The sequence below is a fragment of the Hippoglossus hippoglossus genome, chromosome 6 (assembly GCF_009819705.1).
Source record: "Hippoglossus hippoglossus isolate fHipHip1 chromosome 6, fHipHip1.pri, whole genome shotgun sequence".
NCBI classification, from domain to species: domain Eukaryota; kingdom Metazoa; phylum Chordata; class Actinopteri; order Pleuronectiformes; family Pleuronectidae; genus Hippoglossus; species Hippoglossus hippoglossus.
Genome location: NC_047156.1, coordinates 20,920,146 through 20,946,760, shown reverse-complemented (window position 1 = coordinate 20,946,760; position 26,615 = coordinate 20,920,146). Strand labels below are relative to the sequence as shown.

The 26,615-nt window shown below is 41.2% G+C and overlaps 1 protein-coding gene across 4 annotated transcripts in view; it reads left to right on the top strand.

Moving 5' to 3' along the window:
- The window catches only part of LOC117763640 (microtubule-associated protein 1A-like), an 81,214-nt gene that overhangs the window by 21,905 nt on the left and 32,694 nt on the right, over positions 1–26,615 (top strand). The window contains exon 1 of one of the 4 annotated variants that reach the window (XM_034588913.1): positions 15,218–15,487. The exons of the other annotated variants lie outside the window; for them this stretch is intronic. The gene's annotated coding sequence lies outside the window, so the exon portion shown is untranslated. Of the gene's footprint in view, positions 1–15,217; positions 15,488–26,615 lie in introns of those variants that run through there. 4 annotated transcript variants of the gene reach the window in all.

Genomic DNA, 26,615 nt, shown 5'->3' with positions numbered 1-26,615 from the left:
GTGTCTCAGAATTCTCATCTAACTTTTCCACAGGTCTTGACCGTAACCCCTACGAGTCATCCGATCCGAATTTTTTACTCAATGGCTTCAATAATATTTGTCAAACCACACTGGATTTCATAGCCCCTATTAAAACAAGAATGAAATCACCTATTAACACCTCTCCATGGGTTGATGACAGGCTACAAGAACTCAAAGACTGTGCAGAAATACCGAACGGAAGTGGAAAAAGACTAAACTGCATGTCCACTATTTTTATATGAAAGACCTCTTAACTTCCTATAATAACAAAAGTAAAATTATAAGAGCTAAATATTTCTCCAATCTAATCACCAGTAATCACCATAATCCCAGATTCCTTTTTAAAACCATCAATAGATTTATAAACCCTGCTCCTTCAGCCCTTCTAGCCACCTCACATACTGACTATGAAAAGTTTTTATCTTTCTTTAACCAAAAAATTCAAGACATTAGAACCAACATTCAACAATCCACCACCATCATTCCAAATATAGCAGAGTATCCTGCCCATCCCATTCTGCTTTTTACTATTTTCAGCAAGTTTCGCTTCCTGATTTCATCGACACTGTGCTGCACACGCGCTCGTCCTCAAGCCCTCTCGACATCCTTCCCACATCACTCCTAAAAGGAGTAATCAGTACTATTAGCCTTCTTAGAATTATTTATTTGCTCCCTTTCTTCTGGCCAAGTCCCTGATTATCATAAGAAAGCCACCATCCAGCCTTTATTGTAAAAGCCAAATCTTGATGATTCACTCCCACAAAATTATAGGCCCATTTCAAAACCCCCATTCATATCCAAAATTCGTGAAAAGGTGGTTTTGACCCAACTGCTAGATGTGTGTGAGAACAATTACATTTTGACAAATTCCATTCAGGATTCCGCAAACGACACAGTTCCGAAACCGCCCTCCTTAAAATTACTAATGATTAATAATGACTGCCGATGCTAGTGATTGCGCCGTATTACTGGTCCTTGACCTCAGTGCCGCATTTGACACTATTTATCATAACATTCTGATCAATAGACTAATGCAATGCATCGGCATATCTGGAACTGCCCTTAATTGGTTCAAGTCATTTCTCTCAGATAGACAAATTTCAGTTTCCATTGGAGATAACACCTTATCCTTGGCCCCACTGATCGGAGTGCCACAAGGTTCCATTCTTGGTCCCATTCTATTTTCACTCTAAATGCTCCCATTAGGAAACGTCATCAGCCATTTTAATTGGATATCATACCATTCCTATGCCGATGACACCCAAATATACTTGTCCTTAAAGCCAGATAACGTCAGCCACGTGCAGTGTCCTAACAGTGTGCCTATTATTAAGGAATGGATTTCACTTAACTTCCGTTCAGTTAAATTCAAATAAAACTGAAATAATAATCTTCAGTCCAGCTAGCCGGCAGACCCCTATCATTTCTCTGTCCCCTGGCAGCCAATATTAAAACTACAGCTAAAAATCTAGGTGTCACATTTGATTCTCATCTGAACTTCAAAACACGTTAACCAAATCATTAAATCTTGCTACTTTCAGCTACGAAACATTTCTAAAATCAAATCGGTTCTATCTCTCCTGGACTTAGAAAAATTAATACATGCCTTTGTTTTCTCCCACCTGGATTACTGCAACGCACTGTATACATGCCTCAGCCAAGGCGTTGTTACTCGTTTGCAGCTTGTTCAAAACACTGCTGCTCGTATTTTAACAAAAACAAACCGTAGGGCTCATATCACGCCAATTCTTGCATCCCTTCACTGGTTACCAGTTAAATTCAGGTTTGATTTTAAGATTTGATTAATAACTTTTAAAGCTCAACATGGGCTGGCTCTGCAAATCACAGTTTGTTTCCAATTCAGTTATGTATGAATTTCTCATTCAGTCAAGTTCGTACAAAAGAAAATGTATCGATACTCCTACCACTCTGGCAGCGAGTTACCAAAATCCAACCAAAGTTTAGTGGGGGCGCCAGTCCTCTCAGACGCGAAAGGGATGAAGGTCTTTGCCCTTACAGGTGGGGCCATCTTGTCTGTCTTGCGTGTGTCTTGGTTTTGCTTTCCTGCACTGCACTGCAGCTGAACGTTGAATGTTGACAAAGCAGCTAGCCACCTGTAGCTTGTAGCATCAAGCTTTTCAGAGGTGAGTATGTAGGTCAATGGGTTACTGTCAGTTACGGCAGGGAATGAACTTCCATACAATTAGTCGTGGAATTTATCTGTCACTACCCATTTAAGGGCAAGGAATTTCAATTTGTGTGCTGGGTATCTGGCTTCACACTGTGAGAGGCCACGGCTTGCATAAGCGATGACACGTTTCTGTCCTTGCTTCTCCTGGTACAGAGCAGAACCTAACCCGACTGTGCTCGCATCTGTATGCAAGATGTAGGGTAACTTGGGATCTGCAAACACAAGGATGGGGGCAGTTGTCAGTTTTTTGATGATGGTCTCAAATGCTCTTTGACAATCTGTTGTCCATCTGTCTCTGAATATGTCTTTAGGGTTGTGGTATTTCTCTATGTTAGCTCCGGAGTCACTGCTTTTCCGCAAGGGCGGGTATCCAGCAGTAAGAGTGTTGAGAGGTTTCACAATCTTTGAGTAGTCTTTAATAACTGCAGAATCCCAAGAAGGTCCTGAGCTTTTTCAGGTTGTTTGGTTTTGGCCAGGTTTTAAGGGCTGCTATCTTGTCATGGTCTGTTTCGATGCCTTTTTTTGAAACAACGTGTACTAGATACTTGACAGAGGTCTGAAATAATCTGCATTTGTCAGGAGCCTGATGTCACCCTTCTTTTTCCCGACAACTACGATCGTGAGGAGAAAGGTGACTCTGATTCACGGATGATTTCTACGATGACGAGTTCTTGGAGATGTCTACGCACAGCCTCAATGTCTTGTGGATGTATGGGTCTCGCTCTGTGATTGAATGGTGTTTCGTCACTGAGCTTTATGTGATGGTTTATCTTGTAAGTGTGCCCAAAGTCAAGATTGCGCTGTGTGAACACATCTGGCATTGAGTTCAGCTTTTCTGTTATCTGTTCTTTCCACTCATTAGGTATTGGAGAGTCTCCAAAGTTGAATTGAGTTGTTGGTTGTGATGAGCTGAACTCTTTCAAGAGCATTCACTTCAGCTATCACAGTCTTTGGGGAGATGGTGATGTCATGATCTGACTCATTTTTCAGGCAGGGTGATTTGGATGAGAGACTTGCTCGGCCGTTTGTAGCCATTATGCCACCTGGTAGAAAAGAGGCTTTTGAAGTCTCGACCGTGACCCACTTTCCAGCATCTGGCGCTCTGCAACTGATCAATCCTTCCACAACTCTGATTTTACCAGGGCTGATATTCTCAGGATCATGGCTGAGCAGTCTTACAGCTCCTAGGCTGGAGTCAACTTTCTGTCTTAGTCTCATTTCAAGGGTGTTGAGGACAACTTTTTACCCATGTGACAACGATTGGTGGTCATGAGGTGCAGCCCCTGAGTACTGTTCATACAGGATGTCTAAAGTATTGGTGCCTATTAAAACATTTGACAAGGTTGAGCGCATGTCAGGCGCAATCAAGGCCAAAGTGGGGACTTAAACATCTATGCCATGGGAACTCTTGGGGAATGTGATATCTACTTTAACATACCCTAAGTAGGGGACATCTTGGCCGTTAGCAGCCTCCACTTCAAGCACGTCGTTCAGGGACTCAATAGGTAAATGTGACAGGTTTTGTTTGTAGAATGAATTTGGTATCGTTGTCACTCTTGAACCTGTGTCTAACAAGCAGTTACAGTCTTTTTCTGCTATAATGACTTGTGCAGTTGTTTTGGCTCCAATGAGCCCTTTTGGTAGAGTTACTGTCTGTTGTCTTGAGTGTTAGTGTGCAGATGTTGCACGCCATTTCTTTTTGGGACAGTTTTGCTGTGTTTCAGCCCCTATTTGTCCCTCAATAGTGACTGACGTTAGTTTAACTGACTGGATGTGGAGGAACCATTTTTTCGTTCCCACTCCAGCTGTCTCTCATTCAGCAGCTGTCTCTTTGCATCTACTATTGTTGGGTTTTGTTCAGCTTCACACCGAGACTTTATGTGTCCATCTTTACCGCACCTGAAGCAGTAGCAGGGTCTTGGTTTGTTCGTGTGGTTATTGTTCACATCAGAGTCCCTGGACTGCGCTTTTTGTGGTCTTGGGACTCTTAGCTTGGGACTTGGTGGTTGTCGCTTTGAAGGATGGTTTGTTTGAATGAGTTTTATTGTCTTTTAGTTTGATTTGTTAGAGTTGGGACTGTAACTCAGCCATCTGTTTTTTCAGGCCCTGTATTTCAGATTGAGGCTCATTGTGTCTGTGAGATGATGTATTCCAATCTTCATCATACTGATTCCAGGAACCCTGGAAGTGTGAGGACACCTTCTGCTTTGAGGCACCAGAGTACTGCTTCATGTTTTGGAGTCACGTTTGTCCTCTTTAGTATGAAATAGCACTAAGAGTTCTGCAAAAGTGCGTGGGTTGTGTTTCTTTTGTTCTAGCTAGAGTGTTGTCCCATCACTTTCAGTCATTGAAGATATGCTGAGTGTGAACGCATCTGGCATTGATTCAGCTTTTCTGTTATCCGTTCTTTCCACTCATTAGGTATTGGAGAGTCTCCAAAGTTGAATTCATTCTTTGGCTTTTGGTCAGGTTTAGTGGTAGGGTCTGAGTTGTTGGTTGTGATGAGCTGAACTCTTTCAAGAGCGTTCACTTCAGCTATCACAGTCTTTGGGGAGATGGTGATGTCATGATCTGACTCATTTTTCAGGCAGGGTGATTTGGATGAGAGACTTGCTCGGCCGTTTGTAGCCATTATGCCACCTGGGAGAAAAGAGGCTTTTGAAGTCTCGACCGTTCTATAGTTCTTTTGTTCTAGCTTTAGCTCAGAAATCAGAGTGTTGTCCCATCACTTTCAGTCGTTGAAGATATGCTGAAGTAATAAAGGTAATCTCCATTTTCAACAGTGCCGAAGGCTGAATCCAGAATGTCCAAATACATTGATGGGGATAGTGAGGTGTCAGATGTTTCACTATGTCAACAGCAGCTGGCAAAAGGCTTTCAAGTATTCTTCGTGATCTGTGTGTCTTTTAGTAAGAAATGTTGGAACACCATGTAGATTCATGCTGCACAACAACAGGAGAATACGCCCCCTTCTCACTCAGAAGGCGGCGCAGGTTCTGGTCCAGGCCCTGGCCCTGGTCTTTAACCTACCTAAATTCACTCACACTACTCCACTCCTCCGCTCCCTTCACTGGTTACCGGTGGCTGCACGCATCCGTTTCAAAACATTAGTACTTGCGTACCACGCTGCGATTGGATTGGGTCCAGTCTACATCCAGGTCTATGTGTGTGTGTGTGTGTGTGTGTGTGTGTGTGTGTGTGTGTGTGTGTGTGTGTGTGTGTGTGTGTGTGTGTGTGTGTGTGTGTGTGTGTGAGAGAGAAAAGGGGGAGTCAAGATGGCTTACGAAGTCACAGGGGATGACGTCGTATTACTGAATTCAAGATGGCGGTCTAACCGCGTGGTGTCGTGTTACTGAATTCAAGATGGCGGTCTAACCGCGTGGTGTCGTGTTACTGAATTCAAGATGGCGGTCTAACCATGTGATTTGACGTAGGATTGAATTCAAGATAAGATAAGAGAATTCGTCTCGTTCTCCTTGGTGAATGTGTTTTGCCCTTCGTGGCGAATGTGTCTTGCCTTTCGTGGCGAATGTTTCTTGCCCTTCTGCAGGTATGAACAGCTGAGGAGCAGCTGTGGTTGTGGATCCGGAAAAAAGTCTGGGGAACTCGGCCGGCGAGTGAAAGACATTGCCCCGGTCGTTTCAAAATAAAGTTCAGGTAAAAAAGGAAGTTCACAAAAAGGGGAAGAATGAACTTAAGTTAAAAAATAAAAATACAAACGTTTGGATTGGTTGCTCCCTTTAAGTGTCTGGATCATCTGGAGGAACCGGGAGAGGTTCTGGTCCTATCTTCAGCGCACGGGAAAAAAGCAATGAATTGAAGGGATTCTCCGTATTTATTACCTGAGAAGTGTCCGGCCTCTCTCCAGGGGGGGCCGTGGGGTCTGTTGGCTCTCAGCCAATGGAAGGCCCGAGTTTAAACTCGGGCGGCGGTTAAAAAACATGGGGGTCCCCTGAAGCATTCTGGGTGTTTTTCGGCCTCACAGCAGGAAACAACTCGAGGCAGGCTCTTAAAGGCCCATATAGGCCTTATCATTCCGGTCTGGACCCGATCCCCAACATGGGTTCCATGTCTTTGTAGCTCCTCCGTGAAAATAACCGTTCGTACCGTCTCTGCTCCAACGCTGAATTCGTGGGCAATCTTCGCGTACAAAGGCGCATGCGCAGATTCAAACGCACTACAAAATGTGTACATATACATTTTTTTACTTGACAAAATCTAGTTCTCTCTGAATTTTAATACTTCTATGTAGAAAATTTGACAATTAATTTAATATAATTACTACCCCACACAATTCACAGCGAGCAAGTGGGAGGGTTGACAACGCTTCTAAAATGCGACAGACACAGAAATGACAAAGACAAAAAAAAGCGGTGACACACACATAGAAGACGCATACAAAGAGAGTTTGTGGTGATAAGAGCTGATCTGAGCTTTATTTTCTAGGGGGGTTACTGTGTTCGGGACTCAAATCAAACCCTGCTAATTCAGCCTGTAAATTCTGTAGTCTGCTAAAAGGATAACATCAACATATCCATTAGCTATACTGCTTATCCCTTGAGGGTCATGAGTACCCTGGAGCCTATTCAAGCTGACATCAGTCAGTAGGTGGGGTACAACACCTTGGACAAACCTATAAAGGCCATTTAGTGTTGTCAATTCAATTGTCTTTGGACTGTGGGAGAAAACTTGTGTACTGTAACACTTCAGTACACAAAGATAATGAGTGAATTTTCTTTTTTCTGTGAACTGTCCCTTTAATCAAGTTTGTGACAGGCTCTGGTACTTTGTGGAAGTCAACGGCAGCCCAAAGTACACTATGAGGAACTGAACCAAATGAATTGCTAATGGTTCATGACTCTTCAGATCAGAGTGATCCTCTGCGGCCTGCTAAAATGTGACAGTGTATTGTAGAGCTGTTTAAGGAAGACTCACTAATGATAAGGAATATTTCTGAAGTAGCTCTTGAGCATTAAACTGCTACTGTCAGTAAACTACTGACAGAGACCCTAAAAACTGTTAAAAACATAGTGGAGCTGTGCATGGTTCGCTGGTGTCTGCCCCCGACTTGGTGGCGAAGTGGGCGCAATTGACTTCAATTTTATTGGATTCACCTGCAACGCAGTTTACCCCTGAGACTCCAGAAGTGTTTTGTGGAGTCAAACACTTCACCCACCCCTGCATATTGGTGAGTAGATAGAACATTTTCACATTGGGGTGAACTATCCCTTTTAAGATCGATCCAGACCCACTCACCCCTGGTTACAACTGAGCCCAGAGCCCGTAGGGGACTTGTAGATTTCAATATTTTGGCCCTAGTTTGTGCACGTCTCTTTATAGTTGTGAGGAGACTCATTGACATAATACATTCCCTGGCCCCTGACCTTAACCTTAACCATCACAACTAAATACCTAACACTAACCCTAACCTAAACCTAATTCTAACCCTAAAACCAGGTCATAACCTTCAAATGGCCCATTGAATTTGTGAGGACCAGCCAAAATGTCCTCACAACGTCAAAATGTCCACAATGATGGCATTGAACCAACTGTAGTTGCAGTTGCAAAGCTGTCTGTGTGCTGCATTGTTCATTTATTTCATTAACCTTTGATAAATAACATTTTTCTATTTTAATATCTTGAGTTTGTGTACTACATATTCTAGTATTTTAATTTCTTACATGTCACTTCCTGTATAATCGGCATGAACGGACTGATCAATATTTTTACCTCGCAAGGTTTAAAGTGTTATCTCTCTGCAATTACAAGTCATCCAACGAAGACATTACAAGATGCAAACCCCTCTCTTAGCTCACAAGCAGTAAAAGGTGGTATGTATTTATTTTCAGTCCAAGTATAAGTTTGTTGTTATGTGTGTTTTCCATATAATGTAACGGATGGGTTTGTCTTTCATATTTGTCCCTTTTCTTTTAGTTTTATGGTGTTGGTGTCATTTGTTAGCATTACACATATCCCATCACTTATAAATACAGGATTATGTGAGTACTGTATGTTCATTTGCACACACTCAGAGAACCACTCTCTGCGTGCAGCATCAGCATCTATGCTTGACATTGGAGCTGTTGGTTTCCATTTCGCTGGCCCTGCATTGAAGCAGCATGGAAAGGCCCTTTGTGCTTAGTCATCTCCTTTCTTTTTGCCTCTTTGCACATCGTCGTGTCTTGTGCTTTCTAGTAAAACACTCCCCAGTGCCCGGAGGCAGTGAGTGGGGTGAAGAGTTTAAATTCCCTTAAGTTCACGAGGCTCCAGTGGATAGTGGAACAGCAAAAGCTCATGTTTGTTTCTAGTTATGGTATTTTTGTCAAGCTGTCTTGAACAGACTAGTTCACTTAGAATTACTGCCACACACAATGCTCAAGCTAACAGAAGAAAATATTTCTCAGAAAAGATAAATTACAGATATTTAAAACCAAATGCCATAATAATAACCTTTACTGTTATTAAGTTGTCTTGTATTTCTGTAAAACATCACATTAAAAAGACTGAAATTAGATTTTATAGTAGAGAACCTGCATCTCCCCAGAATTTGCAATTCTTACAAGAAAACAAATCCACACATCCCTTTTTACAGATTCCTAATAAAAAGTTAATCAAAGAACCTCATATTAATTTTTTTCATTAAGATTATTAGAGGCAGTAAAGTCCCCTGCCCATAACCTGATGAACAGTCCATGGTAGTTTGGCTGGTACAGGATAACATCTGATTTCAGGGGAGCCAGTCATACACATATTCATATTCCAGGCCCCGCAATCTTTTTCCTCCGACATCAAGCATTTGAGGTGATGATGCCGGGTCCTCACATTTACATGTAAATCTTTCGTGATTGAGTTGCTGGAGTGTGTTTGCACATAGCTCCATAGTGTGTTGAATAAACCTGAATAAATCCACAACTGTTTGCACACTGATGCTAATCCATTAGTGCTGAAACTGCAGCGTCATCATGGACTACTCCCCTGCAATATCTGTTAGATATCAGCCTGACCCTTCCTGTATAGCCATAAGCGAGGATGTGTATTTGTGGCGTTATATTACCTTCTTATGCTCAAGTTTAATTTCTTTTCTGAGGAAAATAGAGGCTACGGCAATGAATAGATGTTTTTCTTACCCGAGCTCATTTTTTAAGACCAAGTGTGATGAGAGCCCCTGTCTAAATTAATTTTCAGGTAAAACACGCAGAATATTTGCTGTACTTATTTAAATCAGACAATTTTGAACTCATTAAACTCAATAAATAATGAATAAGTGCTCACCCTGTTGTCTTTGATCTGTGATGACTGTTGGGCTTTTTGATCCTTATTTATGGATTATGTTGCATTGTCTCAGTTACTGCAGTGTTAGATTTCAAATTCCATTTGCACAATAATTTGCTGCAATGCTAATTGCAGAGGTGACGCAACAAGATGACACACAGCTTGATGAATCACATGATTTTTGTTGCTCTGTCTCTGTGACATTGTGTCTATAGTTGATGTGTCATGGGAGCTGAACTGACCTCTTAATATAGAACTAATGCAGTGCCTGTTGTAAACTTGCTTGTGTGGAATGGGCTGCTTGGCCTGTGTTAATGCTCAAGAGCTACTTCAGAATTATTCCTTATCATTAGTGAGTCTTCCTTAAACAGCTCTACAATACACTGTCACATTTTAGCAGGCCGCAGAGGATCACTCTGATCCGAAGAGTCATGAACCATTAGCAATTCCATCTGACATCCCACCCATTGAGCAGCCAAAACACCAAACAGATGTGAGCCCTCTAAAATGGAAGGAATTATGGCCCATCAGTCTCCTTAATGTAGAAGGCCTCATCTTCTTCAGCGTCGTAGCCCAGAGGTTGATGAGCTATCTGGTGAAAAACAAACTTGTGGATACAATATTTAAAAAATCTGGAATTCCGTGGTTCTCTGGATGTTTAGCACACACCAGCATGATCTGGCACTAAATCCAATCAGCCAAGAGTGAGAAGAGAGATTTACATGTCATCTTCCTCGATCTTGCTAATGCATTTGGTTCAGTTCCTCATAATGTCCTTTGGGCTGCCTTTGTCTTCTACAAAGTACCAGAGCCCATCACAAACTTGGTTAAAGGGACAGTTCACCGAAAAATGAAATTCACTCATTATCTACTCGCCACTATGCTGATGGAGGAGTGGGTGAAGTGTTTGAGTCCACAAAACTCTTTAGGAGTCTCAGGGGTAAACAGTGTTTGATCGCTATTCATTTAAGACTATGCATGCATGCCTGGGTTTTTCTTCAGGTACAGTACACAAGTTTTCTCCCACAGTCCAAAGACAATTGAATTGACAACACTAAATGGCCTTTATAGGTTTGTCCAAGGTGTTGTACCCCACCTACTGCCTGATGTCAGCTTGGATAGGCTCCAGGGTACTCATGACCCTCAAGGGATAAGCAGTTTAGCTAATGGATAGATAGTGCGTTATCCTTTTAGCAGACAGAGAATTTACGGGCTGAATTAGCAGGGTTTGATTCGAGTCACGAACACTGCACAGTAACCTCTCTGAGAAAATAAGGTTCAGATCAGCTCTTATCACCACAAACTCTCCTGACATCTTTGTCTGTGTCCTCTATGTGTGTGTCACCGTTTTTCTTTTACTTCTGTGTCTGTTGCATTTTGGAAGCGTCGTCAACCCTCCCAATCGCTCGCTGTGAAACCAGCGGGGATCCCCTGCTGTGCACTGACATTTTTTTTGTGGGGTAGTAAATTATATTAAATTAACTGTCACATCTTCTACATAGAATTATTAAATTCATAGAGAACTAGATTTTGTCAAGTAAAAAAACATGTACACATTTTATTCAAGTAATAAATGAACTGTGTGGGAAGAGTAAGTTTTACTATAGATTTGCACGTAGTATTTAAATATTTTATAGTCACTGCACATAAACCGAGATATAGAAAATATTTTTTGATCTGAAAGTGTTCATAGCACGTTTGAATCTGTGCATGCACCTTTGTACACAAAGATTTCCCGCGAATTCAGCATTGGAGCAGAGACGGTTCGAACAGTGATTTTCACGGAGGAGCTGCACCGGCTGGATTCTCTCTCTGTAATGTGAGTTATTGCCTTTCTGTTTCAGACATGTGATTGCTTGACCTAGCATACGTTTTAACTAACTAGAGGCATAAAGGTTGCCAAAGAAAGGGGACTTTAGGAGGAGAGGAAATATTGTTAGCTAACTTCTATGGTGGCTAGCCGTGTTCCTGCGGAAAAAAATCACCTGGCCAAGTCAACGTAAGGGTCTGTGGGTCTGTCTGTCCATCTGTCTGTCTGTTCTTCCCGTCTGTCTGTCTGTTCATCCATCCATCCGTCCGTCCGTCCCGTCCATCTGTCCTACTGTTTATCTGCCTCTCAGATACACGCACACTCTCCCATGTGATGCAAATACTGCCCAAATCCTCACACTCAGTAGCTTCTGTTCACGCTCCATCCTTCCATACATGGCTCTTGCCCCATGTGCTCAAATCACTGCACTTTGCACATGTATGATCTTGTGTTTTCACTTGACAGTTCATTGTGTATGATTAACAGTTAACACAATATTAATCTGTTCACAGAACCAAAGCATTGAAATGAGACGCAAAGTTGTTGTCTTTAGCCTCATACTGTACCTTGGCAAAAAAGAAGAGGAACTTTTTGAAGATTGCCTGGTAGGTAAAGCATGTAAAAAAAAAATATATTTTATGGTTTAAAATGTTAAAGAGTAACTAAACCCTAGAGACTGCGATGAAGTGCCTCTACCCAGGAAATTAATCACAAAAGTTAAACATGCTCTGGGGTTACAAAGCCATAGGGCCAGCTTATTGTAAAATATTTTTGACTCAATTATTATATTGTAATTTATTGATTGATTCATTTTTTCCAAATAGTATTTTCTTACTTTTTTCTTGTACATTGTATGCAGATGGTCAGCCGCTGTGACACAATCCTAAAGATCCTGCTCGGTTATGGGGCTGATGGAGAGGATCTAGTGAATGTATCCATCCTTCCTGAAGGCAAGGAGATATTGCTAGGATGCAATCTCAGCTGCTGGTACAGTAGACCCATACTCAGTTTTCCTTCTTGCAAATGACTGTAATCACTACTTGCAAAGACACCGTCGGCTCCATCAGATCCTCCGCTCACATACACCAGCTCGTCTTTAAATTGACACATCAACTTGCATTGTCCTCCTTCCCTTTTGACACAACAAAAGACTGTGTTGGATGTGGTCAAATATATCCAGGACTTTGATATGGTTAACTTAGAAAACTATTTAGCTGTTTGTAAGATGCATCAATATGAATGTTCAATTTCCATGACCTGTCTATATCAGTGGTGTATGAATGTTTTGTTGATTAATGCCTGCATGCCACTGTTACAATTATGTTTATGGCTGCTAAGATTTCACTTGTTTATAAAAATGGCTCCAATCCTTGGGGGACATGTTTGTCTTTCAAAACAATTTTACTGAAGGCCCCTTTTTAAATGAATAACTTTTTAATAAAATAAATAGTCTAATAGTATTTTTGTTGTGTGATTTGTTGTAACATTTATCAAAATATAATTCTGAAATGCAATATTTACATAATTATAGTGAGTGAAATAACTTTGTACAATAAACTCTACTAATGTACTTCATAACAAACATTGCAAGATTAACTTAATATTTTGAGTACAGCAATGTTCCTCTCTGAAAAAATTTAATTAACTTTACCTAATTATTTTAAATAAATATAACTTATAACTAAAAAACAATCAAGTAACATTTACTTAATATCTTCACAAATGTTGGGTTTAGGGTTAAGTACATTTTACTTGACACTGGCAATGAGTTGTACCTGATATTACAGCAGTAAACCTTACTCAGGAAATGCTTGCTAAGTTATTTCTTTCAGTGTGTGCACACGTCGACTTCTCTTGGATTTCTACAGACTTTATACTAGGAGGCCAGAATGTGATGTGATCAGCCAACAGGTTTTTATTCCAGTGACAAAGGGAATAGAAACGAGAAAGAGGGAGGGTAGATGTTCTTGTATCTTTGTGAAAGTAAGTCTTAACTCTCAAACAGTCCATTGAAAAAGTGAGGACCGGCCAAAATGTCCTCACTCTGTAGGGTCTATGCTTAAATGGTCCTCACAAACATATAAATACAAGTACACACATATACACAGTCCCACGATCCTGTTAATTGGAGCGTAAAAACAATATCATCAGTTACTTTGATAAATACTTTTAAGCTATTTAATTACACGGAATGGCAGAGCGAGGTATTAAAGACTGGAGAGAGAGGGGGTGAGAGAGATGGTGGGCTGCTCTTAGTTGTCACATGTGACAATGAGTCAACAACAAACCTATCACTGTTGTGGGCGGACATTATGCACTGAGTGAGCATCCACAGCACTGCTCTTTGTTCTATTTCTCTCTAATAACTAGGATGACACTCTATGTTCAACTACACAGTTATTAGAAATGTACACTGTTGTTGCAGATGTTGGATGTGTTTGAGCTCTTTGTGGGACAGCCAAGTTCTTTCATATTAAAAAAGTGCAAACCATTTCTTTACCGAACTAACAGTGACACTGTCATTTGGTCACAGGAGTAAAAAGGCTTCTTTAGAGGAAAACCAATTTGAAATGTACTTTAGGATGTTACAGGTGTATTTATCCTGTTGGGGCCCCTCTTACCTACATAGCAAAATTGTTGTGCCCAGATTTGGTTTACATCCTTCATCCCACACATCCCACATCCGGCCCACATACCATGAGGAATGATGGCACCTGGGTGCAGTGCTGTGCCAGTTCATACTTTAAAAGAGCTAGTTTAAAGTTCAGTTCATGCAGATGAAAGTTCATAGTTCCAAAAACGAACAAGTTCACGTTCATTTGTTCATTTATGTTTATTTTTTATTGGGATGATTATGGTTTAGATGGCAAACTTACCATCATGTATTTAGTTATTAATCGATAGTGTTGGATCATGAATCTGTCGCTTTAATACTGAGTCCTGGCTGTGTGTGTCATGTCTCATGTTGTACTGAGAACAAAATGTTGACGACTCATTTTTCATGATGTTTAAATCCAGCCTCATAAACTCTGGAGCGAATCAAACAAACACTAATTAAACACAGTGTTGGTGTTACCACTTAAGGTTCACATCCAGATTACACCTTGCCTAGAGTACTGCTTGTTTGTCCAAAAGGGCCCACACTAGCTTTGGGCCACATTTCCTATTTTACAAGTGGGCTACTTTAGGCACACATCCATTTTGTGCGGGCCACAAGATGGCCAGAAGTGCTGCATCATTGCTTGAAGTGACCCTATCCTATCTGGCTGCCATTGAAATGTGATTTTGATAGTTTGGGTCCAACAATGATTTCTAAGGATTTTGGTGAGTCCCTCATCGTTTCTAGTGCCAGCATTAGTACAAAATGTGACAATTTTAGTTGTCATCATTTTTGGTGGCATTAGCAACTGTCTCACGTGATTTGCTTTGCTCCTGCGTATGAGCCTGTACAGAATAAGCGGTGATGTTATGTACCTTTCCCCACCTTTATTGAGACATATAGCGGGACATTACATTTGCATTGTCATGATGTACCTGATGGAGTCCACATCTAGTTAAAAGTGAAGTTCATTCCTATCTATACCCCCCTATATTATTACTATCTTTTTCCATACAGTCAGGAATAACAATCTGACATAGTTTTATGTGCTTTTTTCCTGTGTCTTGTTTAGTCTATCAGATTTGACATAGAGAGGTAGCTTATATCCTCACATCATTGACGATTGGCTGACAACATATGTCTTTATTAAGCGCTCTGTGGTGTGGTGCATAATACACACACACACACAGACAGACACACACACACACACACACACACACACACACACACACACACACACAGGCACGCACGCACACAGACAGACACACACACAGACAGATAGACCTGCTCCTCTCTCTCTCTGCTCATAGAAGCAGTGCACCCACCCACACCGCCTCGGCAGTGAATGAGTTAGTGCTGGTGCAGTGTGAGTGTGGTGCGCCCCTCCCTGGTTGGAGCTGGTTGTCTGCAGACGGATGTTGCCGCATCCCGGCGCGTTGCATGCGCTTCGCTCCGCCAGCAGGTTGCGTTCAAATGTGCCATATCTCCTCCACTGTGCTCCCGTCTCTGCCTGACGCACACGCACCGCCGACGCTGCACTCGGGGCTTCTCTAGACACACAACTCTCCGGGAAAGTGGCTCATCATCCTCATCGGTACGTAACCTGTTCATGAGATACACAGCTCCAACTGTGTCATGTATGTTCTACTCTCCTTTTTCAATTCCGCGGAGTGGATGGCGACCGTATGTTTCTTCAGTGGGCTGATGCGTATTTTGGTTGTTTATTCCCAGCTCTGATTTCTCTCTTTCCGCACAGACCAGACTTTTCCACCTAAAACCACTGACTGTCGGTCGCTTTTCTTTTTGTTGCGTAATATCATCCAAGCATCCAACATCCAGGCAACGAAGCATTTACTTTTATGCGCAGTGTGTTGTTGATGGCGTGTAGTGGAAAGGGACATGTCTGGAAGAAATTAGGGCATGAGACAGCATAAACTCCTTAAACAATCAGTCCTTTTAAATCGACCATGACATAAGAAGAGGCACGTAAGGTTCAGTCAGGGGATTTGAGTGAGTCCGTTCTTTATCCATGTAACGGGATTAATGAAGGTGATCGAACAGTACGCGCATGATTAGCGTGTTTTCACTGTTGTATTGCACTGTATACACGAGCCTACAGATCAGTTGCAAATTTGCATGAGCTTTTATAGTTATAACTGCAGCCTATACTTTTATTAAAACAAATATTATATACTTAAATTATTATTATTATTATATGAGTCTTATTCAAAGGTTGTTGTGCTGATGCAAGGACACAGGATTGGTTCCAAAAATGAGCCCTTTTTTGCTCAGTCATGGTGAGTGGATCTGGATAAATCTGAGGAGTATAATAAATGCAGGTGATGCAGATGAACCCAGTGCCCCTGCAGACATGGCATAGTGTCATTGCTATGGTTTCCATTTGGCGTAGATGGTAATGTAATGGGATAAAGTCAGTCTCAGGCTGTGTTTTGGTTCAGAGGAGGACAAATGACTGTGCAGGTTCAGGTTTGAGTGTGCAAAGAGGTGGTGAGGGAGCAGAGACAGTGATTGTGTGTGTGTGGGTGGTGGGCTCTATGTGTTTTGGTTACAGAAGAACCGGTCGTCATTTCAATAGATAGATCTGTGTTTCTGATGATTCATTCATGCCACAGATGTTGCTGTTGGTGTGTTGAGGTGCAACCAACCGTGTGTGTGTGTGTGTAGTGGGCTGTCTGTGAGATGAAATGGCAAAAAGCCCTTTATTTTTCAATATCAGTAAATTTTCATCCTGTGTTATTGAGTTATTTGCATGTAATAGACTGCTCCAGTTTCCTGTATGAGCCAGGTACTGTGTGCGTGTGCGTGTGTGTGTGTGTGTGTGTGTGTGTGTGTGTACACAGGATTATTTCGGCTCTTGTAATATAAACTCTGATTGTACATGGCCGTTTCTCCATTATTATTCTTTTGCATACTAATCTCAATTTTAATTTTGGGGTAAAACTGAGCAATCAGTTATTTAGTCCAGTGTTACAAAATATTTCCTCTGATGTGCAGTTTAGATTATGGTTGGTGAAGGATGCTGCATGTCAGGCCATGACTCTACTAAAAAAATATATATATTTTGGTATGTCCTAAAATGAGGCTCTTTGGGGGCCAGGACCTGAGTTTAACTCAGCTTAGTTGTGTACCACTGTAATAAACTGTGTGTGTTTCTGTGTAGGCCACAATTGTGAAAAAATGTCCAACTTAAATCCAGTTTATTGTCCAATTATTGGCCAAAAGCCTTGATCACCAATTGGGGCAAAGCTGGTTGTAGGATCGATGGTAAAGGTTAGAGGTAGGGTTAGCTAAAATTGCTGAGTCACAGTTTGACAATCATTGCTCCCCAATGTAGCGCAGTCAGTGCAATGTATACATTCTAAATAAACAGGCTTTAAACTGCAATATTCGTATCTACAACCAAGCAACGCATTTCAACATACAGTTGGTTTCACTTCTTGGCCTGCTTCTGCTAGCTGCAGTGAGAGTGCTGAGTCACTTTTGGACATTTAATGCCCTCGATTCAGTCCTCACATTGCACACTGGCTCAAAGGTTGAACTCTAGAAAGTGTCCTTGATGATAAAGAAGCATGCTGAGAGGAATAACTGCTTATTCATTTATTAAGCTGTAATCAAGCGTGTGCACAAAACACACTAATACTATTTTCATGTTGTCTAGAATTGTTTTTAAAAGATGCATGCCATCTAACAAATAGTTTTAGTGCCCCGGGTTTACATGGACGTTCATGGCAACAAAATTACAACCATTTCTGGAAACGTGAAACTAAGTAGTTTTAAAGGTATGTCAGTGAGATTTTGGGGGCGTAGCTTTGACAAGAGGGCCAATTAGTAGTACGTCCATCCGTCCGTACCATTCCGGTACTCGATTTCTCAAGAAAGGTCAAGGTCACATGACCATGCGTTGTTTTGAACTCAATATATCAGGAATGCCCGAAGGGAATTTCATCACATCTGGTACAAATATTCACTTTGACTCAAGAATGACCTGAATAGAATTTGGTGGCCAAAGGTCAAGGTCAATGTGACATTACAAAGTACATTGTTTGCCTTTTGAATGCAATATCTCCAAAACAACTTGAGAGAATTTGGCACAAACATTCATTTTTTTTAATTAATTGATAAGTTGACTAAATGTCAGAAAGAAAAAAATCTTTGCCGGTTCCCACAGCACATTTGTTTTTGTCTGAATAGGAGTCCAAAGTCCAACAAAATTCTGTTTGCTATCATACAGGAAAAATTAAAGTTGCTTTAGAATGTTGGGATGTTTGTTTTCAATAATTTATAGATTGTTAAAATTGTTGCATATTTTTGTTATATTGATGAACATATCAATCAATCATTTTAGTTGTAGTTTGGACTCAAACTGGAAACAAAATTGTTTATATATTAGAATTTTTTTATTTTTTTTAGGAAAACTGGCGGGTCAGTTCAGGTCAGGTCTGATCTGGTGATCTGACTTTATTCCACCATTAATTCAAGCACACTGGTGATTACCACAGTTATTTGACCTATGAATAATTAGCTTCAACAGACCCAGCTGAAGTTCTCAAATCACCAACTCCCACCTACTCGAGAGGGTGCTTATTTGTTAAGCTGCAAGGATTTTGGATTTTGATGGATACAATGAACCTCGCTCACTCTCCTAGATTAGCCACTGGGCAGCTTAGCGCAGCAGAGGGGAGGTGAGTATCTTTGGAAATGATCGCAGCAGAGGTCACAGACCTCATTTAGATGAAGTTCTACAAAGCCCCTTTGTCAACTACTTTATAAAAAAGATAGACACTCTTCATTCTCCAACTCAACTCCTGAAATTACCTTTCCATCAACCACATCTGCATCCCCTACTTTATCCTCTTTTACCCTCTGTTTCCAAATGAAGTTATTACCATGGTAACCCCGGCCCAACCACCTGTCCCCTTGACCCCATCCCTTCTCACATTCTCCAGTCTATTACCCTCATTGTCTCACCCATCTTATTAACACTTACTTATCAACTGGCTGTTTCCCTAACTCTCTTAAAGAGGCATGAGTGAACCCTCTCCTCAAGAAACCCACCCTCAACCTGTCTGAAGTAAACAACTACAGACCTGTCTCTTGTCTTCCTTCAAACCTTAAAAGGCACCTTCCTTTAACCTGACCATTACCATCGACAACTCTGTGGCTGCCGCCATCCAGACCGCAAGGAACCTGGGTGCTCCTCAGCTTCCTTCACTGGTTACCAGTGGCTGCCCGTATGCACTTCTAGACACTAGTGCTTGCGTAACGTGCTGTGAACGGATTGGGTTCAGCCTACATCCAGGACATGGTTAAACCTTACACCCCAGTCTGTCCAATCGGCTTGCTGCTCCCTCACTGCGAGGGACACCTAGCCACTCTCATGACTGTTTGCTGTCCTGTCTCCTAAATGGTTGAACGAGCTCCCCATTGACATCAGGACAGCAAAAAGACACATCTCTTCCGACTACAGTTTGGCTAAGAAGATGGTCTAAGTCAAGTTGCACTTATATGTTGCACTTACATGTAGCACTTTGTAGTTTGGCTTTTTTGAAGCTAATGTACTTACATGATTCTTGCTTCCTTGGGTTTGTACCCTCATGGTTGAACGCACCCTTACAGACACCCACACACCCACACCCACACCCACACACACACACACACACACACACACACACACACACACACACACACACACACACACACACACACACATCCTATTAATGATGTCTCTAAATTACTTAACCACCGTTCACCGGAGAGCCTCAAAGCCTTCATGACTCTCCCAGGACTTGGCAGAGCCTGAGATGCAGAGCACTGTGATTGTTGACATACCTCATTATGCTGTATTATTAAAGTAGTAACCATCTTATTTCACTGGGTAAATGCTCACATGGGGACATGAGATGGTTTTCAAATTAGTGACCGACTCAATCATTAAAATGGAGTTGGTTGAAATCCGCTTGAACTAGTTTCTCTTGCATACCAGCTGGACTTTGAGTGATCCTCTTGGGATGTTGCCAAAGACCTGCTCTTACTAGGAAAAAAGATTTTTTTACTTTGCGAGACTTCTGAAATAAAGAGAATAGACCATAACGGTCTTTTAATTGCACATTTATTCATTGGCAAAGAAGGTCAAACAGATCTCACAGCATGCGGACATGTGAAGATGGGTAAGACAAAGAAGCATTCTCAGGCGTGCTCTTTTATGCAGAAAGAGGTGATGTATGACCATAAAAAGCAGATATGTGTGTGTGTAAAGATAAAGTATGTGTGTGTAAGAATGGAGTACGAAGTTAACCCCCAGAGGATAAGATTGGAGATGTCAGCAATGTGATTCCCAGTGGCTCCGATGTCCGGATCTCTCAGAGGCCGGTGCCTAGTAAATCTAGTGGATAAAGGTAATGATAAATCTGCCATGAGGCAGGTCACCAACGGACGTCTTGTCAGGTCACACATGGTACAGTCATCTTGTCAAACATGATATGCATAAGCACAGATAATAGTGTGGTTACGTAAGCATGCATAAGCACAGATAATACATAGTATAGTATGATTATATAATTTTCCATTACAGGACCTTAAGACTTTTTAATGTAGTCTGAACCAAAACTGGTTCGGACCATGTTCTGGACAAACGGACCAAAAGTCAGTCCGACCAAAAGAGGTGGTCTCGGTCCAGATCAAACTGAACCATGGTTAAGATCATTCATGGCAGCATGAAAACACTTTTTTTGGATAGTTTGGACTTTTGGATCAATTGCAGAGAGTGAAGACAGCATTAAACAATAGAAGAAGAAAATACACAGAAGTGGCTTGCAGGATTGCTTACAGTCTTTGCTTCTAAATTATTAGGGATTCACAATATTATCGGCTCGATAATGGGAATTTTATATTATTATTTATTTATCGGAAATAAGCTATCCTCAACCTTTTTATGTGCTTTTGTCAGTTTTTATCAGGCTTTCAGCTATATAATAGCCTTTACTTTTAAATGCACATTATTTTATCTGAATTACTATTTTAATTCATTGACATGTCTTATTTGAGATTTCAAAATATTTAATTAAAATTCTTTTGAAGGAGAAAGTTTCCTCCTCCACCTAAAGTTGTTTGAAGTTTTCTGAAGTACTAAACAAACACTCAGAACCGAGTCACAACTGTTTTTGTTCTGTTAAGAATGGAATATCAATTCATCCATATTTACTTACAATATTTTGCAATTTTACCCTCAGGTGTGCATAAACTACAGGCTATGAACTTCTTTTTAAGAAACGTGAAATTATTATCGGTAACGGCCATGTGAAGCATGTAATTATCGGTTATCGGTATTGGCTGGAAAAATCCATATCTTGCTTCCCTACAAATTATATGAGGGGTGAGGTCACACAAATAAATGCTTCTGTTAACATCTGCGTACAGATACAAATTGAAAAACTGTGTGTTAAACTGAGTGCTCAGTGCTTAGTTCCCAAACATTGTGTGATGCTGAAGTTACACCTTCACACCTGAATCTCATTGGTCAATGACAATAAAGTCGCAAACAGAGTCCGGTTTTAGAAGATTCCATTACCTGAAAGGTGTAATAGATTTTGAGCACAGAATTTTACAGTTTCTTGCTCAGTTCACAGATGCTCACAATAAGCCCTCATTTTTTGTCTTTGTGTATCCTCACCACTGATCTTTACAGTCTTTATTTGTTTTACAAATCTTTTCTGCAAATACACAAACTTGAATTTCTCATAAACAGGTTTAGAAAGGCTGATACCTGCAAATTACTTATTTGTTTAACAACACTTTGCCAGCTCAGGATAATTTTGACCTTAATATGAGTTATTTACCTTATACAGCAGCTGATCTGCCTAAAAATCTTTTAGGTTTATAAAGAGAATTAAGTGTCCCACTAAAGGAAGTTATGGTATTTTGGTTCTGAAACTATTTTTATCTTATTTGCTGAAATCCTCCTCACGTACTGATAGTAATCAATAAATAAAGTTGTGTGTAAAGAGAATGTAAAAAAGCTGGTGTCTGTAGCCCTTGCAGTAATGTAATAAACACGGCCAATCATTTTAGTCAGACCAAATGAAATTATTGGTTAGCATACATATCTGTCATTCACCAACCTGCCTGCCTGTGTGCACCCTGCCCATGCTCTCCCTGCACATCTGTGGAGACATACAGTGCTGAAGCAGGGATGATAGTCAGAAGTTAGCAAGCGAGAGTCACAGAGAAGTTGCAGTTGTCAGTCAGTGCACGTTCATGTGTTTTGGGGGTGTAGCTTTGATGAGAGGGCTGTTGGGAGGAGGTGGGATGTATTGGTTGCATGTTTTCAAAGTGTAGCCTGCTTTTTCTAGCTTTTTCTAGCTTTTTTTTTCTAGGATTACCAACCCTAGCTTTAACTAGATTCATTTTTGTGGTAGACTTAATAGTGAGTAGGCTACTTTTATTTATTTTTTTGGGCAATACAATTTCTCTGTATTGCCCAAATACAGAGAATGTAAAACAACATCAAAGCAGAAAATGGCTCTGAACAAGAGAATACAAAGATGGATTTGGTTGGTTAGGAAGAACCCAGTCTGGTTCTGACATGTTAACCACATAACAGAGAAGCTCAGTGTACTTTTTAACCAACACATCCCCCAATCAGCGATTTAAAAACTTTAAAAGGATTTACAAGAAATCAAAAAGAAAAAGGGGTTTTAAAATATAACACATGGAACATACTACCATACTTTGGTTCAGACTTTCATAAAACCTTGTGAACAGCCTTGCAACAGCGTCTTGATAATTGCTGCACAATTGACACATAACAGTGAATCATGTCTACTGCTGATATTTTTGTTCTAGTTACATGAAATAGAAGCAGGCACAATTCACCATCATCTGTGTATTATTTCTGTGTCTAACAAAAGAGTAGATCTAACAAAACGAGGAGGGAATCAGGGGGAACAGGTACTGAGCCCAGAGTCTCAGGACTCACTGACAATAATGGAAAGAAAAGAGGGGAGGTTCTGCCTTGGATAATGCAGCAGTGTCTGTCTTTGCAGTTTTGTACCTCCCTGTTTGCTCTACTGCTTTAGCCAGTCCTCCCTGCTTTTACTGTGTGTGTGTGTGTGTGCGAGAGAAAATGTACAGATACATGGTATGCTGTGTTTGTATTATATTATCGTAAATAGAGACTGTCTCAACACTAAATACAGACCAATGTGACGAAACGATGTGCCCCTCCCTCCGATCCCCAAATACCCATTGCTGAGATTAGATTTTCTGTTTTTCTGAAGAAAATATAGTCCTTATAGGAGCAGAAGCCGCTCAGCCACAGTCTCTTTGTTCTGCTTGATGAGCCCACTTCTTTACAGAAGCTCTCCCTCTGATGTTTCTTTTTTTAAATACCAGTGCAACCGTGCAAACCCCATACCATTATTCTTAAACATTCCAGCACCAGCCAGTAGATCGAAATAGGGACGGAGGAGTTAAAAACCGAATGGCTTAATTTCGTTCAGTTTCTCTTCTCCTTTATGCAGCCTGGGGATAGAGAGGAATAGATGTATGAACAGAAATAGAGTAACATCATTATGCTGCAGCAGAGGAAGTCAGAATGACAAAGCAAAAAAGCAAACGGGAGAAGGAACTAAAATAGTATGACACAGTGAGAGACAGAGTGACCAAAGGAAATAACAACAATAACAGTCTGAATAAGAGCGAGACTCTGAACGACAGTAAATGACATCGACGGACAGACGGATGGACTGCACCCAGAGTGAGAGAGTAGTCACACTGCAGAGAGGCAATTGTCCTGACAGCAGCCATATTGGTCTGGAGTGTGGAGGTGAAGCCTTAGTGTCTAACGCCATTCCCCTCTCTGATGGTGCAGAGCAGCAGTAAACATTGATCCCTCCATCAGGGGCTGATCCCACAGGCCCCATCCTCCATCCCTGTGTCCACTCCGATCTGCTGACAGAGGCGTCGCCATGTAGCCAATGTGTCTGACACACCCAGGCTCTGAGGGGACTGACCTCAGTGAGCCAGGCAACGTAAGGGCAGTGTCAATGTAACCTTTTACTATTTTCATCTTTTGATACATGGAAAGAAAAATACACATTAACACAAGTAGACCTTTTATCAAACAGCTATTAGTGACACTACTATGTTTGGAGGGAGCTTTTTGTTTGTCATGTGATCCATGCTGGTTGCAGCTTTCTTTTCTGGAAATTTAGAAGTGACCAGCAGTAATTGAGCTGCAGCAAGTAAAGACCTGCTGCAGGACTCTACGGAGCCCTGAAGCTGCACCACCGCTGCTGCACAAAGAGCTGTTCACCTGTTTATTCAAAGTATTCAAAGTTTAGATGATGTGGTGCTACGTAGTCCAAGGAGGATCTTGGTTTGTTATAACTTGAGTTTTATTTTCATAGTTGGAGCCGTCAGTTATATTAACAACATACTGTTAGCATTGAATCAGTGGCTAAGATCCTCAGACACAACAGGAAGATGAAGTTCAAGAAACACCAGCAGTCAGATGATCGAACAGATTTTAAACAAATCTGTAAGTTTGCCCTTCCAAATAAAAATGACTTGTTAGATGTTAGACGTTAGACAATCATTTGGTCTATGTGGAGCCTGATTCTTTCCCAAGCTCTTAGCGAGCATTTCTCCAACAGTCTGCCTTCCCAGGGGGTTTCGCTTTTTAAATTGGAAAGTGGAACAGAAACAAGACTGTGGCTCCAGGAGACCAGAAAGCAATATTGTAAAGTTGCTGTTAGTTTTTTCACCTGTATGTACATAATAATCCACAGCTTAAATTTGTTCTTTTCTCAGGGACTGGGCCAGTCACAGGGAAATAACAATACATTTTATGATCTATTAAGAATGTTTATTTTCTAAACCTTTTTGAAGCACAGTGTACTTGAACAAAGAACAAATCGTTCATAAGTATATTAGAAGATATGTGGCTCATTTGCTCAAAGCTATAGGGCTAACATAAAACCCGGAATGACTTAAATGTGCACCTTACTGAATCAGGAACTGTGCATGGATGTAGGACATAGAACCATGGGTGGCCCTGCCCCCTTTATGGCCCCTTGATATGCCACATGTGTTTTCTGGAGATAAAACATTGAGGAGGATGTGCACAATGGAGGTCGAGAGGTGAAGTGAAGTGGATCACAACACCTCACAACAGATTAATTGATGAGAGTTGGACTGAATGAGTGTTGCTTCAGGATCCAGTAGAACAGTGTTTTACTGGATCCCTTTAATGGAGCGATGCAGTGAGTGATCTTTAGTCAAAACATGGACAAGAAAACAATGTGTGAGATGATGACGAAGCTTAACCTGAGCGCCTGCATGTTGCTGAACAAAGCAGGTTTAAAATGTGCACAGCAAATGCAAATGAGGAGGGAGACAGTATCTAATGAGGGGCCGGTGTCCATGGTAACCTGTCCTTCACTTAACCGTAATGTCATGTGAAATAACTTCACTGGCTTGTGTGCTGTGATAAAGCTGAGACAGACATTATTTTCAGAATACATGTTGAGTCCAAAAATATCTATACTAAAACAACTAAAGACTAGCTTAATGCTTCATTGATCTGTTTTATCAGTGTCAGGGTTACATTTTTCAAACATCATAGACCTTATTCTTCAAATCCTCTTGCTGACTCATAAACCTTGTGGACAGAACAGCAGAATAAAAAAACCTCCACCATGCCAAGCTGGAATAGTCCAACTGAGCCTCAACTGCAACATACAGCATTATATAAAAGAAGCTTCTGTATATGTTTGTCTGGATCAGCATCCAAGTCACCCTCCGACTAAAGCCACAAACTGTATCTATGTGGCTGTACTTTCTGATAGGCTGTTATTACAGACCAGACTGAACCCACACGCAGGCAGTTTTAAAACCACCTTCAGCTGAGAGTAAATCCCTGAGGACCAATCTCTCTTATCCGAGAGCTGCTGCAGGAAAAAAAGGCTCCAAACAAATAGCAGTCTATCTGCGGCCAATTTACCAGCCTGTGACTTCTGATGGGCATTTTTATTTCACCTCTCCACACCCATTTTTTTTTATTCTCATGCTTGTAATTTATCTTGAGTCTTCTCTGTCAGGGGACGACAGCCTCTTCTCTCCATTCTCCTTTGTTTTGGCTGTTTCCACCTTGAGGGATTGAATATTTCGTCATTGTGCGAGGGAAGGTCACATTCACAATTATGTTTCTAAGCCCTCCTCTCGCTCGCCTGCATGTGTCTGACCCAGAGACCCTGTCCTCTATCCGTCATCGTGATGAATGAGATGTCCCTTCTTGTCAACATGTTGCTGACAGCCAGTTTGTAATCCGTGTGCCTCGCTCCTGACACCGCAAGACCTCAGAGATGTCCTCTCTTAAACAGGTGTGGGCATTTAGTATGTATGTGTGTGTGCAGGTTTCCTCCAGAAGGTGACGTTCTATATTGGACATGCACCACAATTTGCAGATCTGTCTTTCTGCACTTTCTTGCAACACATCACAGATGTTATCGTTATGATTTCCCTTCTGATCCACAGACCTCTAAGGCAGTGGTTTTGAAACTCTTTCTGCGCTAGACACACCTGGATTCGTATTCATGCAAAACCCTTGTTATCATCCATTTTTACCCACCTTTCTCTCGTTTATGGGGTTAGGGTTGTTAGAGTTGCTCTCTTTCACACTGGCTGTCAGTCAAGGTCTTCGA